The sequence below is a fragment of the Lissotriton vulgaris genome, chromosome 7, assembly GCF_964263255.1.
Source record: "Lissotriton vulgaris chromosome 7, aLisVul1.2, whole genome shotgun sequence".
In the NCBI taxonomy this organism is placed as follows: Eukaryota; Metazoa; Chordata; class Amphibia; order Caudata; family Salamandridae; genus Lissotriton; species Lissotriton vulgaris.
Window position 1 is genome coordinate 1,698,290,995 of NC_141695.1, and position 16,328 is coordinate 1,698,307,322.

Here is a 16,328-nt window from a genome sequence, read left to right on the forward strand (position 1 = left end):
TGAAAACACTACAAATGGACACTACTCCAGTTTAGAAGAATAGGTTATCTTTAGCTAAATCAAAACAAGACCAAAACAACAAAAAATCACAATATTGTAATAAAACTATGACTTTCAGATGGTAAAAAATAGTTCAGTTCAAAGCAAATTGCAGATGCAACACTTTTCCCACAAAGTACCTTGGATGCATCTCGCACAAAACAAAAAGGGCCGCAGGAAAGGTGATGCGTCGGCTCCTCACACTCAGGGAAGTTGATCCATTGGTTCCTTGCTCCGGGGAGGTGATGCGTTGGTTCCTTACTGCTGCGCAGGGGAGGTGATGTGTCAGTTCTTTACCGTAGAGGAGGTGATGAGTCAGTTTTTACTGCGTGGGGAGGTGATGCGTCGGTTTCTAACTGCAACCCCCAATGATGCGACAGACCTGGTGCCTCGATGCAATGCGATGATCCGGGATGATGCGTGGATTCTTGCAGCCGCACAGCAGACCTTGCGTCGAAGTCGACGTGGTGATCTTGGACTTCGGAGACCAGTGCACTTGATGAGGCGTGCAGCGATATCTTGAGCCGCGGGCAGGCGCTGTGATGATTTCTACAGAGATGAGTCAGAAACAGGTGCGGATGTGTCACGCTTCTCGAAGTTGCATTACTTTCCCAGGTCCCAGCAGCAAACAGCCTCCAGAGGTCTAAAACAAAAAGCAATTCAGAAAAGGGGGTGGTGATGGACGGCTGTAATGCCAGAAACCGGTCCCCGGAAGCTTGTTTCCTTTCCAGTAAAAGAATTGGCTTGGTAGTTTGGTCTGCTCTGTTCCCATGATGCACTGGGCCAGGGACAGACTAATTTGCATGTAGCCAGGTTCTGAGCTGGGATGGTGCAGTGAGCAAAAAAACGGTGATGGATCAAGCCCTGATCTGTTGACTGGGTACGAGTGTTCTGCTTAATTCAGATACTCTGTCCATCACCACCCCCTTTTCTGATTCGTTTTGTCCACCATAAGCGTGGAGGGGTATACTCAGACATAAGTCCCTTGCTCACTGCACCATCAGGATTCAAGCAAGCCGGGCCGAAGACGGCTGTAATGCCAGAAACCGGTCCCCGGAAGCTTGTTTCCTTTCCAGTAAAAAAATTTGGCTTGGTAGTTTGGTCTGCTCTGTTCCCATGATGCACTGGGCCAGGGACAGACTAATTTGCATGTAGCCAGGTTCTGAGCTGGGATGGTGCAGTGAGCTAAAAAACTGTGATGGATCAAGCCCTGATCTGTTGACTGGGTACGAGTGTTCTGCTTAATTCAGATACTCTGTCCATCACCACCCCCTTTTCTGAATCGTTTTGTCCACCATAAGCGTGGAAGGGTATACTCAGACATGAGTCCCTTGCTCACTGCACCATCAGGATTCAAGCAAGACGGGCCGAAGACGGCTGTAATGCAAGAAACCGGTCCCCAGAAGCTTCTTTCCTTTCCAGTAAAAGAATTGGCTTGGTATTTTGGTCTGCTCTGTTCCCATGATGCACTGGGCCAGGGACAGACTAATTTGCATGTAGCCAGGTTCTGAGCTGGGATGGTGCAGTGAGCTAAAAAACGGTGATGGATCAAGCCCTGATCTGTTGACTGGGTAAGAGTGTTCTGCTTAATTCAGATACTCTGTCCATCACCACCCCCTTTTCTGAATCTTTTTGTCCACCATAAGCGTGGAAGGGTATACTCAGACATGAGTCCCTTGCTCACTACACCATCAGGATTCAAGCAAGCCGGGCCGAAGACGGCTGTAATGCCAGAAACCGGTCCCCTTGAAGCTTGTTTCCTTTCTAGTAAAAGAATTGGCTTGATAGTTTGGTCTGCTCTGTTCCCATGATGCACTGGGCCAGGGACAGACTAATTTGCATGTAGCCAGGTTCTGAGCTGGGATGGTGCAGTGAGCTAAAAAATGGTGATGGATCAAGCCCTGATTTGTTGACTGGGTACGAGTGTTCTGTTTAATTCAGATACTCTGTCCATCACCACCCCCTTTTCTGAATCGTTTTGTCCACCATAAGCGTGGAAGGGTATACTCAGACGTGAGTCCCTTGCTCACTGCACCATCAGGAGTCAAGCAAGCCGGGCCGAAGACGGCTGTAATGCCAGAAACCGGTCCCCGGAAGCTTGTTTCCTTTCCAGTAAAAGAATTGGCTTGGTAGTTTGGTCTGCTCTGTTCCCATGATGCACTGGGCCAGGGACAGACTAATTTGCATGTAGCCAGGTTCTGAGCTGGGATGGTGCAGTGAGCTAAAAAACGGTGATGGATCAAGCCCTGATCTGTTGACTGGGTACGAGTGTTCTGCTTAATTCAGATACTCTGTCCATCACCACCCCCTTTTCTGAATCGTTTTGTCCACCATAAGCGTGGAAGGGTATACTCAGAGATGAGTCCCTTGCTCACTGCACCATCAGGATTCAAGCAAGCCGGGCCGAAGACGGCTGTAATGCCAGAAACCGGTCCCCAGAAGCTTGTTTCCTTTCCAGTAAAAGAATTGGCTCGGTAGTTTGGTCTGCTCTGTTCCCATGATGCACTGGGCCAGGGACAGACTAATTTGCATGTAGCCAGGTTTGAAGCTGGGATGGTGCAGTGAGCTAAAAAACGGTGATGGATCAAGCCCTGATCTGTTGACTGGGTACGAGTGTTCTGCTTAATTCAGATAATCTGTCCATCACCACCCCCTTTTCTGAATCTTTTTGTCCACCATAAGCGTGGAAGGGTATACTCAGACATGAGTCCCTTGCTCACTGCACCATCAGGATTCAAGCAAGCCGGGCCGAAGACGGCTGTAATGCCAGAAACCGGTCCCCGGAAGCTTGTTTCCTTTCCAGTAAAATAATTGGCTTGGTAGTTTGGTCTGCTCTGTTCCCATGATGCACTGGGCCAGGGACAGACTAATTTGCATGTAGCCAGGTTCTGAGCTGGGATGGTGCAGTGAGCTAAAAAAACGGTGATGGATCAAGCCCTGATCTGTTGACTGGGTACGAGTGTTCTACTTAATTCAGATACTCTGTCCATCACCACCCCCTTTTCTAAAACAAAAAGCAGGCACCTCTTTGCAGGACCAAACTCACAGAAAGGAAGTGCAGGGGAGCTGGTGGTGAAGTCTTTGTGTCCCTGAGTCTTCAGAACAGGAGGCAAGCTTTTGTTTAAGCCTTTGGAGATCTTCCTCAAGCAGGGAACACAGCAACCAGCAAAGTCCTTTTCCTTTTCCTTTTCCTTTTCCTTGGCAGAAAGTAGGCACTGCGGGCCAACCCTAGACAACAAACAGCAAATAGGCAGTACTCCTCCTCAGTTTCTCCAGCTCTTTTCCTTGGCAAAGGTTCCTCTTGATTTCCCAGAAGTAATTTAAAAGTCTGAGTCTGAGCACCTCTTTTCATACAGTGAAATCCTTTGTTTTCTGGAGGCAGAGAGTGTCTGTGCCCAGCCAAAACCTGTTCTGTCCTGACTGGTGTAGCTTCCTGGCAGGAGGCAGAGACAACATTGTGGAAGGAAGACCTGGCTCATTCAGGTGAAAGGAAATCTCCTCCCCTACTCTAAATGCAGTCCAGGTCTATTCAGTCCAACTCTAACTCATCAGCCTCTCTGGGGCCACTGCACCTCCCCAGCCCCTGTCACACTAAAGCCAGTCAATACACATCCTTGCAGAAGCACACTGGATGGCTAAGCAAGAAAATACCTACTTTCTAAAAGTGGTATTTTCAAACACAGGATGAAAATATCACCCTCACTAAAAGATGCATTTTAACATTCTGAGTTCAGGCATATCAACCTTTATTTTCCTACCTTGTTTCCATGGGTAGATAGGTTTATAAGATGTTATAAGCAAACTTCGCATTTTATCCTATGGGAACAGGTAGCCTTGCAGTAGTAAAAAACTAAATTGACAGTAATTCACTATCAGGACATGCCACACACATCAGGGCGGGAAACAGCGTTTACAACGCTGCCATTACATTGCACTCTTTTTACTATTCCAACACCTTCCCTTCTGTTGCTCAGGCTGGAGTTGGAATAGTAAATTATACTATTCCTAAGTCCAGCGCGCCCCCTACAGCAAGTCGATCTAAGGACTTGTGATGTAAAGGTATCCATGCACAATTGGTCCTGGCAATATGTGCATTTTTTATCTCAGTGAAGGTAAAAAACATGCCTCTTTTAGAGAACCCCCGCCCCTCCTTCTTTTCATTGTACTTAAAACTCTGAAGCAGTGTTATGCAAAAAGGCAAAATCCGCAAATGTTGGCCACATTTTCTTTTAGGATGCCCAGGCCTATTTTTGATCCCAATCTAACTTTGACTGAGGGGCTATTGTGCTTTATTCCAGCTGAGTAGCCAATCACACTTCCATCAATTGATTACATAGGTTAGTCAATGTGCCACAACGGATTACATAGATTAGTCAATATGCCATAATATATAGCGGTTATAAAATGATGGTCCCGTTTTCTACTATTATCTCCAGTGGGGTGGTAATTTTGTAAAGTATGTTTAGGACATAATATTTCTGTCAGACAATATTTTGGTTATGATATTGTCGGTGCATACATGTAGTCAGAGCTTGACATCATCTTGAATTAGTTTGATTACTTTCATTGGACAGGGGTCTAGTTGGGAGCGAACATTGATGGCCTTAATGTTATCCTGACCAAAATCTCGGTTCACAGGACAGAAACACTCAAGCCTATGAGTGGCACCCGAAGATGGAGGTAAGGTGGTCAGCAGGTTTGTCCAGACATGTGTGTAATTTATATTTAGTTGTGTTAGACATTTTATACGAGCCTAGCCACAAAGATGTGCCTCTCTCCCATATTTTATCACAAGCAGCACAGGAGGGAACCAAGGAGCTCTGGGTGAAAATCTGCAAGCATTCAACTTTTCAAAAATGAGTAAACCTTTTCTGATTTTAGTAAACCAATCAAGACCTATTTGTTCTAGTTTGTACCTTGCCTATCTGTCTGTGGTGAATGCTCGGATGCCCTTTTTTGGGTCTATAACACTTTACAAATGTAAAATGGAGATGATCAAATGCAGGCCTGTCCGAGTCTGACCATCCTGACATGGGACCTTCATCTTCAGGTTCTACTCGCTTGTCAACAGACCTGCAGATCTTTGAAGGCAACCAGTCAACCCCATTGTACTTGGAAGTATCACACCAGTGAGAGTCAGAATTCCCAAATTACGCCTGCTCGTATGTTACTTAATGGCAGAATGGGGAATTTGAAATACTCAGACTGGGGGCCTCATTTACAAGCCCATTGACCTGTGTCACATTTTTTACACACCAGTGGCGCAATGGACTTGCCCATATTTACAGGGCCATTTAAAGTCACCCTGTGTGGCTTTTCATCGCCTTGTAAATAAGGCCCCCTTCACGTATACCTTTGCGTGAAAGGGGGGTTACATGGGTGTTGCTGTGGGTGTTCCCATGTAACTTCCATCTTACCTGACACATTCCCAGATTTTTAAAGTTTTGTAAAGCTGGGAATGCGTCAGAATCTTGCGCCTCCCCAAGGGAGGCGTAGGACCGGTGCAACAAGGAGAAACGCTTGATTTCTCCTCATTTTTTCCTCATTCTATGTGTGCTGCATTCAATTATTGTTTTTGTGCCAGAAGGTATACCTTCCTGCACAAAAACATTCATGCCCGCAGCACATGCAACTGTTGCAACATGACACAAGGGTGCCTGCACTTGTGCATGGCAGCCAATTATGCGCCATTGCAGGAGAAAGCACACAAATGTGTTGTATTGTTAATACGACACAACCCCGGCCTTTTAAAATGATGCTGCTCAGCGCAGCTCAATGGCTTGCGGGGCTGTGCTGCATACTTTTTTTGCAAATGAGGCCCTGAGCGTTTAAACATCCCTTATCATTTAAGTAGCTTCCACCCTTTGCACTTCTCCTAGTTACAGCCCCAGATATAAGGCAGTTAAAAACCATTGAAGGACTTACCACTGCCTCAACCGGGTGAATGCTTGATAAGTAAAGGTACTGAAGGCTTTGGCGCCTGGTCCCTCCAGATTTGGGGCTGCTTCCCTATTGGCCTTGGAGCTCAGGGTCCTGGTAGGGCTTACAGCACCCCAGAAAAAAATTAAGTAGTTTTAACGAGAAACAAACAAACTTGTGAAGTGTTTTTGTATCTTGCAGCATTTGCTCTCTGTACAAAAAATGGGCTGCTAAATGTCAGGCAACTTTAGATGCTTTACTGCTCATTCTTTTATCCGGAAATTCTAAATTGTGAGTGCCTTTCTCTGTCTGCAAAGTGAGGCCAGTATGAAAGGGGAAGGTCCCCAGCTTGGCAAAGGTTTTTGTAAAACACACTGCAAATTCTGATTGCTTCACACACGATGAGGCTGACTCACTCATTTTTTATGCATCACAGCACAGCAGCAGGGACCCATATCCAGCTGAAGGACAATGTAAATCTGTAAGATACATAAGATCGTACCATTTTTCATGGAGGGGGGGTCATTTTGCCAATTGCACAGCAACCAATTTTCTGCGCTGCGTTGAACAAGAGAGAAAAAGCAGCGCAGGGCCACATCTAGTAAGATTGGCTTGTTGCTTCTACTCCCCCTGTGCTGGTACTCTAATAAGACCCCCTTGCACAACAAATCAGGTGTTTTTTTAGCGCGGCTACTCACCCGTAAGGGTCTCAAGGTGCAGGGGGTGTTGGGGGGGTTCGCAAGTTCCAGTCCATCAAGAAGAGGGTCTGTCGAAGAGCCAGGTTTTGAGGTTTCTTGCGAAGATGGGGAGCGATGTTGTCTGTCTGAGGTGGAGCGGAAGGTCGTTCCAGGCACTGGCCACGCGGAAGGAGAAGGAGCGGCCTCCCGACCTGGACAACGCACAGGTGAGCCTGCTCTGTCTAGCATATGTGATTGTACTTGAAGCATACCTTAACAGTACAAATTTCTATATCTAGAAAAACACAGTAGAGCCCAAGAAATGAAAGTTTGGGCACCAGCACTTATTATTTTATTATGGCTGGTGACGCCGTGCACCTGGAGCCGGTTGATTTCACATTGTGTTGCATAGATGTCTACTATGCTTGTTATCTATGTTGTGAACATTTGCTGTTGTGGGGTGCTCTGACTCAGATGCTCTGTATAGACATTTACTGTTGTAAAGCTCTTTGACACCTTCGGGTCTAGCTAGCGCTATATAAAACTCAAATACATTAATTATGCACTGCTGGTTCCATTTGTTCTGTCTACTCGAACCACATTTTTTAAACCGACTCCAGACTGATTTTTGTGCTATCTCTTTTCTCCTTACCTTTAAAGCATAACCTTCCAATAGTATGCCGTATGTCTATACAAACCCTGAAGAAGCCCAAGAACTGACGGAAAGCTTTGGAACCGACCCATTCTGGTTCCATTGGTTCTGTCTACTCGAACAACATTATCGAAGCAAATTCCAAGCTGATGTAGGTGCGGCCTATCTCTTCTCCCCTTTAAAGCTGCACTTAAGGCTCACTTACTTACTTTATAGATCTGCCACAAGAAATTTAGCAATATCTCTCCCAGAAACTCAAGTGCTATCTTCCCACTAGGAATCTGTGTTCCAGTGATAAAGTGTTGCTTGTGATTTCACACATTTGATGTGCCAGATGTGGTGGTAGAGCCTTTTCTAATGTATGTAGCGCCCTCCATATCGAACAGTCTGCCTTTTTCTCTCCGAACCTGTCCTAACTACTCCAATTTCAGGAAAGTGTTAAAAATAGTATTGTTCTAGATCAAATACACAGGCTTGATTTTGACTGAGAGCCAAGATACCATTGCCAGGGTGATTCGAAGAGCAGGGCTGGCTCTAGGGCGGTGCAACCGGTGCCAACGCACCGGATGCTGGCTTCCTGTGGTCGCCGTATTTGCAGGTTTTTTTAAGGCACCTGCTGCTGCGTTCCTTTCCTCCTGCAATTACCAGGCCTCACACAAATGTCAAGTTAACTCCTGCGATTAATGTTCTTCCTGGAGAGCGATTGGAATTTTGTATAGTTGATGTTTTGATTTATGTGAAGGTAGTGCAGAGGGTTAATAACCCTGCTGCAAAGAATGTGTACTATGTAGATTACAGAGTGCATGTAATGTAAAAGGGTTAGCAGGTCACGGCTTTTAAAAGATACATCCTTTTGCTACTTGCAATTTATAACTTAAAGTCCTAATATAGAATAGTGGTGTATTAACTTTCATCATAGAACTGCATACACACTGCAAAGTATACATTAGAGCATAGATTAATGTTGCAAAAAGGTTTAATGTGGGTAGAAATCAATTATTATTATTAAACAAAACTCCCAACTATACAACTTCTTTTTTTCTTCGATTCTGAGTGCATGCTTATCCACACCAAGCACTCCTAAACTATACAGCCTACCAGTATGAATTACATGTGACTCCTACACTTTTAGTCCTTAGGATTAAAGTAACATTTTCTATAAACTGATTTACACAAATATGTTTGATTGTCTCTGTGTAATGTGTGTGTGTGTGATGCAAAGTGTTCTGAAGACTTTTACTGGTATGAGTGGTGCTATACAACTAATTCAATGTATCTGAGACTTATGGAGACTTGGGGCCCGATGTAGGTGGCCATTTACCGTCCGGTAACGGCCGAATTCGGCCATTACCGACCGGTAAATGGGTTTTCAGATGTAGGGGGCCTATGTTTTACCGATTCCGTAAATTTACCGAATCGGTAAATTTACAGAATCGGTAAAATACCGAATCGGTATATTTACCGATTCAGTGAATCCACATGTAGGTGGCACTCCTAAGAGTGCCACAGGCCCTTAAGAATCGGTATTTTACCACCCAATCCTATTGGGTGGTAAAATACCGAATTCAGGTGTGCATGCACACCTGTGCATGCACATCTGTGCATGCACACCTGTGCAATGTGACACACAGACATGCCCTTAGGGCATGTATGTGTGCCACATGGCACACAAGTCCGGAATTGGGGTGCTAGAAAGTGTCAAAGTGACACCCACTGCACCCTTGCTGAAATCGGTATTTACCGAATCGGTAAATACCGATTCGGTAATGCCCATTGTTTCCTATGGGCTTCAATGCCCATTGGAATCAATGGGCATTACCGATTCGGTATTTACAGAATCGGTAAATACTGAATCTTAACGATTCTGTATTTACCGAGTCTGAATTACCTACATCCCCCCCCTCTATTTTACCACTTCTTAAATACCGATTCGGTATCATTCGGTATTTAAGAAGTGGTAAAAATATATAACCTACATCGGGCCCTTGGTCACTGTTAAAGGGTGCTAGTGAGAAAATCTGTGGTGGAGGTGGTCATTGGGGGCGTCAACTAACACTGTTGCACAGGGCGCCACCAGCGCTAAAGCCGGCCTGTCGAAGCGCTATATCAAATTGTGTTAATAATAATAAATAATAATAATACTCTCACCCATTTTTTGTCCCCTAAATCCCTCAATATGTAAAGATATAAGAATGCAGATATGGTCTCTTAAGGATTAGTTCCCTGGCATCAAACTCACAATATCAGACATACCTACAGCCCAAATTAAAACCACCTTATGCATCGTGGTGCTATTGCTATGTTCTGCCTTTCTTGCAGAATTGCTCTCGTCAAGCAAATAAATGACATTTTATAAAACAGTATGTTCGCTTTCACATTATGGCATCCTATGAATGTGAAAATGTGATTGCTTTTTTCATATCTCAAACATATCTCCGCTCTTTTCCCCCTAATTCCCTCATAATGTAAAGATGTAGATGCTAATTGTTTTATTTTTAAAGCCATTATGAGCATTGAATTATCTCGACAATGTTCATTTCTGTTTTTAAATAAGCCCTTCAAATGTATTACTAGGATTTCTTTAGGAAGCGTCTTCCTTTCACTAATTACTGTTGATTGAAAACTGTGGAGATTCAAACTCTCTGACTGCATCTGGACTGCATGTGACTTTCTGCTATACAGAAAGTAAGTATAGAGATGCTCGCTCAAAGCCCAATCAATGTTTGGCCTCTCATTAGTCATTGCCATGAAGGATGTGTTCTGCATTATATATTACCATGTTATAACTGGCGGCCGTGTGGTTGTCTCGTTGCCACTGTGGGGGTGTCCTCTGACTTCACTGGTCATAGTGTGCACTAGGGCAGATTTAACCCCTTCGATGCTGGTGACAAAGCCAGCTCGTCATGGGTGTTACCTGCGCTGCGCGCATGACGAGCTGGATTTGTCACATAAGGCTCTTTTTTTAAATTTCAGCGCACAGCGGGAAAACCCCATAGCGCTCATGTAGTTACAAACCCCTTGCGCCACTTTTGCATCACTTTTTCCATGTAAAAAGTGACGCAAAAGTGGCGCAAGGGGCTTGTAAATCTGCCCCACTGATTGGAAAAGGAACCCTTTAATTGTGTGCCAGGCATGATATTGGAGCATATGCCAAGCATTAGAGTGCACCATACCATGCATTGGAGTGCAATGGGGGACACACATTAGACTGCAGTGTTGGATGCATTAAAGTGCTCTTTAACAGACATTAGAGTGAATTCTATGCCAGGCATCAGAGTGCATTGTCTGCGGTGGCGTAGCTAGCCCTTTGGCCGCCCGTGGCAGTCCTTGAGTTTGCCACCCCGAGACTGGAAGTAAGAGCTGGGGTAGGCTGCCGCCCCCCCCCAAAAAAAAACCTTGGTACACCACTGATTGTATGCCAGGCATTAGAGTGCAGTGTCTCACATACATTAGAATGCCCTGTGACATGCATTAGATTGCAGTGTCTGACAGGCCTTAGTGCCCATTGTAATCCAGAGATTAGAGTGCACTGTATGCCAGACATTAAAGTGCACTTTACTATGACTAGAATGCAGCAGTGACATTGGAACTAGGGGTGCTGGAGGCGCTGAATCACCCGCAGAAAAAAATTAAAGTATTTAAACAAGAAATAAACACACTTGTGCAGTGTGTGATGATTTTCACACACTCCCTTAGTGGCACGCTTCATCATCGGTCTCATCCTGGTCCCTAAAATTAGGATTGGCTCAACTATTTTTCAGTGAGCCATTTAAGATATTGTGGAACGGAGAGTAAAAAGATTTTTTTAAACCTGGAGATAAGCCTGGTTTCCCTTTCTTATCGGGTATTTCAGGTAAGGTTAAAAAATATATGTATTGTAACTGTTTGTAGTAAAGTTTTACCCTCACATCTCTCTCGCCAATATGTTTTGGCCTCCTCAACTGGTCCTCTAGGGTCCTAGGCTGTCATCAGGATGTTTTGATAACACCCCGTTAAACATATATTTTCATGCGGTCTTACTTTGCCTCATGAATGAAGCACATATTAGTGCCCTAAATGCAACTGGCTATGTACCTCCTTATTTGGAATGCGGGACCGACATGTCTCTGTAGTCAAATTTAAGCCAAGAGTACCATGTCACTGATTCACCTACTAGCTACAAGCGGCAGACAGCAGGACATGAGTAGATACCATCAGGTCGGAGGGTGGTTGGGTAGGACTCCAGGGACTGGTCTGGGGGATGATCTGGGTGGTCTGAGTGATGGAGAGGAGGACCTCCTGTATGTAAGTATAATGATGGATAGAGTTTAAATTACCAGATGGCTCTACATCTCCCATCCTCTTCTTTTAGGTATGAACCCACTGGATTGAGGCAGTTAAAGTCTTGGTTTACTTTGATGATATGAATTGGTCTAAAAAGCAGCCAACTGTCAAAATAATGCCTGGACCAGCTATCTTGATGCCATGGTGACTTAGGGTATTATTGGAACCCTGGGTGTGATTGTGCAAAAGATAGGAGTAAATGAAAATGATTGTGTGCACATGCCACAAAAATATTCTCTGTAGCGCAAAATGTAATCTTTTACACCACAAAATGTGGCACCCTGAGTCACAGTATCCTGGGGTGGCTGTTTACCATCTCTAAATGAAAGTATGTTTCTAAAAAAGATGTTATTCATGGCACTGTCTGTAGCTCCTTACTCCAGGCCCCCATGTAAACAAGTGCTAACTGTGGTGTAACCACCTTTGTAAGAGGAAAACATCGGCCATTTGTGCATGTTTCTTTAGGCTCTGAAAGGGACTGGAGCTGATAATCGAATAGCAGATGTTGAATGCTCGTTTATAATCTTTTCTCACACAGAAATGATGTTTCTATTTGCTGTAAAAAAAAACATTTAGGAACAGTGTAGGCATTCAAATTCTATATGTGTTTTTATTTTGCATTTGTAGCTTTGAATTTTATTATTTATTTATTGTTACCGTTCTTGGCAATTAAAATACTGACCATGTGGCAACCCTCGCTGGCTGGTAACACAGTCCTTTCCACTCATTGCATTGTTCCTCTTCATAGGGTGCAGGCTGCGCCAGAGGGATGCTGCCTGGCTGCTCGAGACATCCCAATCACTCCTAAAGGGCTGAGGGTATGATCTCATCTGGGACACAGGATGTCAAAGGGTCCATGACGTCACTTCCGCTCCCTCTGGAATGTGGTGAATCTTCAGCCATGCTCTTATCTAAGAAGATTGGCGGGTGTTTCAGACATGGATCGTGCCACAAGGTCTGACCTGGCACCCAAAGTACACATATCTGGGTTTGTGGTTCACTCGGGGCCACTGGAATTATGTGATTCTGTGGCCACAGTGCTTGTTTGCACAATTATAGATGTACCACATTTGACACTTAATCCATTATCTGTTGCATATTTTAACAAAAAGAAAATTGTTTCTAGCTCAAAAGTTACTAAAAAGCAGTGACACGTGTTGGCATGCAGTGGAAGGTTCTTCACAGCGGTTGACTGGTCATCCTTCATTAGCTCATTGCTGTATTCGAGTGTGCTGTATTTGAGTGGTAAAGTGGTACTAATGAGGTGATACCTTTATAAGGCAGTGTTAACATCAGTAAAAATGACAAACTAATGGAGTGATAGTATCACACAATGTGTCGCATTATGCTTCACAATTTGTCATTTCTTGCCGTATAATTAATTTGATCCTTTCCTGCCGCATAATGCCAGTGGCCCTGTGTATGCTATAGGAAAAAGCTCCTTTACAATCTACGTACGTAATATGCAAATACATTATGGGCCTCATTTATGAAAAGTGACGCATTGCTGCGTGAAAACAGCGATGCGTCACTTTTCATTGCGCCCTCCTTGCGACACCAATGATTCGTCATATTTACAGTAGGATGCATCATTGCAGCAAGAAAACCCCATGGTTCGCCGATGAACTCAAGAGCTCCAAGAAGAACTGCCGAGCCCTCGAGAGAGCCTGGCGCAGAGACCCAACACTGGACAACATGACTGCCCTCAAGCTCGCAACCCGAAAATACCACCAACTGATCCACGCCACCAAGAAAACGGCATTCAAGGAACGACTGGACAACAACGCACACAACAGCAAGGAACTCTTCAACATCATTAAAGAGCTCTCCAACCCCAACGCCGGAAACAACGACATCACCCCTTCGCAAGACCTCTGCAACTCCCTCGTCTCCTTCTTCCACAACAAGATCGCGGACATACACAACAGCTTCAGCACTCAACCGACGCACGCCACGACCGAACCACCGCCCCCCACCACCACCCTCCGCGCCTGGACCCCGATCAGCACCAAAGACACCGTCCGCACGATGAACTCCATCCACTCCGGATCTCCGACCGACCCCTGCCCTCACCACGTCTTCAACAAGGCCGACGCTGTCATCGCACCCCACCTGCGGGACATCATCAACACCTCCTTCAACACCGCTACCTTCCCGGAGAGCTGGAAGCACGCCGAACTCAGCGCCCTACTAAAGAAGCCATCAGCCGACCCCACCGACCTCAAGAACTACCGCCCCATCTCGCTGCTCCCGTTTCCTGCAAAAGTCATCGAGAAGACCGTCAACAAGCAGCTGGCCGCCTTCCTCGAGACGAACGGATCCCTCGACCTCTCGCACTCTGGCTTCCGGGCCAACCACGATTCAGAAAAGGGGGTGGTGATGAACAGAGTGTCTGAATTAAGCAGACCACTCTTACCCAGTCAAGAGATCAGGTCTTAATCCATCACCGTTATTTAGCTCCCTGCATCACCCCAGTTCAGAACCTGGCTATATGCAAATTAGTCTGACCCCGTGCCTCATGGGAACAGGGCAGACCAAACTACCAAGCCAATTCTTCACTGGAAAGGAGACAAGCTTCCGGGGACCGGTTTCTGGCATTTCAGCCGTCGTCGGCCCGGCTTGCTTGAATCCTGGTGGTTTGGCTTCCGGGCTAACCACAGCACCGAGACCGCCCTGATCGCAGCCACCGATGACATCCGAGCCCTGCTCGACAATGGAGAAACAGCAGCCCTCATCCTCCTAGACCTCTCCGCGGCCTTCGACACTGTCTGCCACCGTACACTAGTGCAGCTCCTCAGCAACGTCGGAATCCAGGAGAAGGCACTGGAGTGGATCATCTCCTTCCTCGCCGGAAGGACACAGAGAGTCCGCCTCCCCCCGTTCAGATCAGAAGCCACCGAAGTCATCTGCGGCATTCCTCAAGGCTCCTCGCTTAGTCCAACCCTCTTCAACGTCTACATGAGCCCCCTCGCAGACATTGCACGCCAGCACAACCTCAACATCATCTCCTACGCCGACGACACCCAGCTGATCCTCTCCCTCACCAACGACCCCGCCACCGCCAGAGCCAACCTTCACGAAGGGATTAAAGAGGTAGCCGAATGGATGAAGAACAGCCGACTGAAACTGAACTCGGACAAGACGGAAGTCCTCATCCTGGGATCTTCACCCTCCGCCTGGGACGACTCCTGGTGGCCCCCCGCCCTAGGCAGCGCACCCAAACCAACAGACCACGCACGCAACCTGGGCTTCATCCTGGACCCCTCCCTCTCCATGACCAGACAAGTCAACGCCGTCCCTCCTCGTCGTGCTTCAACATCCTGCGCATGCTACTTAAGATCTTCCGGTGGATCCCCACCGAGACCAGGAAGACGGTCACCCAGGCCCTCGTCACCAGCCGTCTGGACTACGACAACTCCCTCTACGCCGGAACCACCGCCAAACTCCAGAAGAGACTCCAGCGGAACCAGAACGCCTCAGCACGACTCATCCCGGACATCCCCCATTGCAGCCACATCTCCGGACACCTGAGAGACCTGCACTGGCTCCCGGTCAGCAAGAGAATCAGCTTCTGTCTCCTCACCCACGCACACAAAGCCCTACACAACCAAGGCCCAGGATACCTCAACAGCCGCCTCAACTTCTACGCTCCCAAACGCCAGCTTCGATCGACAGGCCACGCCCTCGCCGCCGTCCCCCGCATCCGAAGAGCCACCACAGGGGGACGGTCCTTCTCCTACCTCGCCGCCAAAACTTGGAACTCCCTCCCGACCCACCTCCGCCTGACCCAGGACCACCTCGCCTTCAGGAAGCAACTCAAGACCTGGCTGTTCGAGCAGTAGCGGACCCCCCCCCCCCAGCGCCTTGAGACCCTCTGGGTGAGTAGTGCGCTATATAAATGCTTTGATTGATTGATTGAGTGCGCAAGGAGTTACAGGTACGTCAGTATTTCTGACGTATCTGTATGGTGCAAAAGTGGCGCATTGCTGGAGTGTGTCACAAAAGTGACTCAACTCCAGCAATGTGTCCTTTCACATGGGGCAAGCCCCATGTGAAAGGGCCTGCGTCAGTCTTATGCCTGCTGTGAGGCAGGCGTAAGAAATTGACGCATTTGAGTCCTAGCAGTGGCGCAGTGAAATCTATAAGACTTCTATGACCCTTTCTTGCGTCAGAACGCCCCCCCTGCATACATTATACCTGGCGCAAGTATAATGTAGCGCAGGGGTTTACAAAGTGACGCATCTACCTAGATGCGTCACTTTGTAGATATGGTGCAAAAAGGCACATTTTTTACGCTGCTGGTGCGTCGCAAAAAGTGACGCACCGGCGACGTAAAAGTGACGCACAGCCTCATAAATGAGGCCCTATATGTCTTGTCCCGCCCTCACAGCCAACACAGATTTTGAGGTATTTATGGTGGACCTAGGGATTAGCCGAGGCATGGCCCCCGGCGCGCGTTCATCCCTCCTAAATCTCGCAGCCGCTTGTCTCGGCCCGGGCCCGGGTCCAGTTGGACGTTCCGAGATAAACCCCACAACTCGAAGCCGGCGGAGCTGACAGAAGGCGCGAGCTGGGAACACGCCGTGCTTCCAATGCTTGATGATGGAAAGTCAGGCACCGTGAGCTCCCTTGAAACTGCGATAAACCGACGCGAGGTCTTGCTTCCTGACATTTGTGGAATATAAATTGTCCCATTTATGTGCTGACAACAGGCTTCT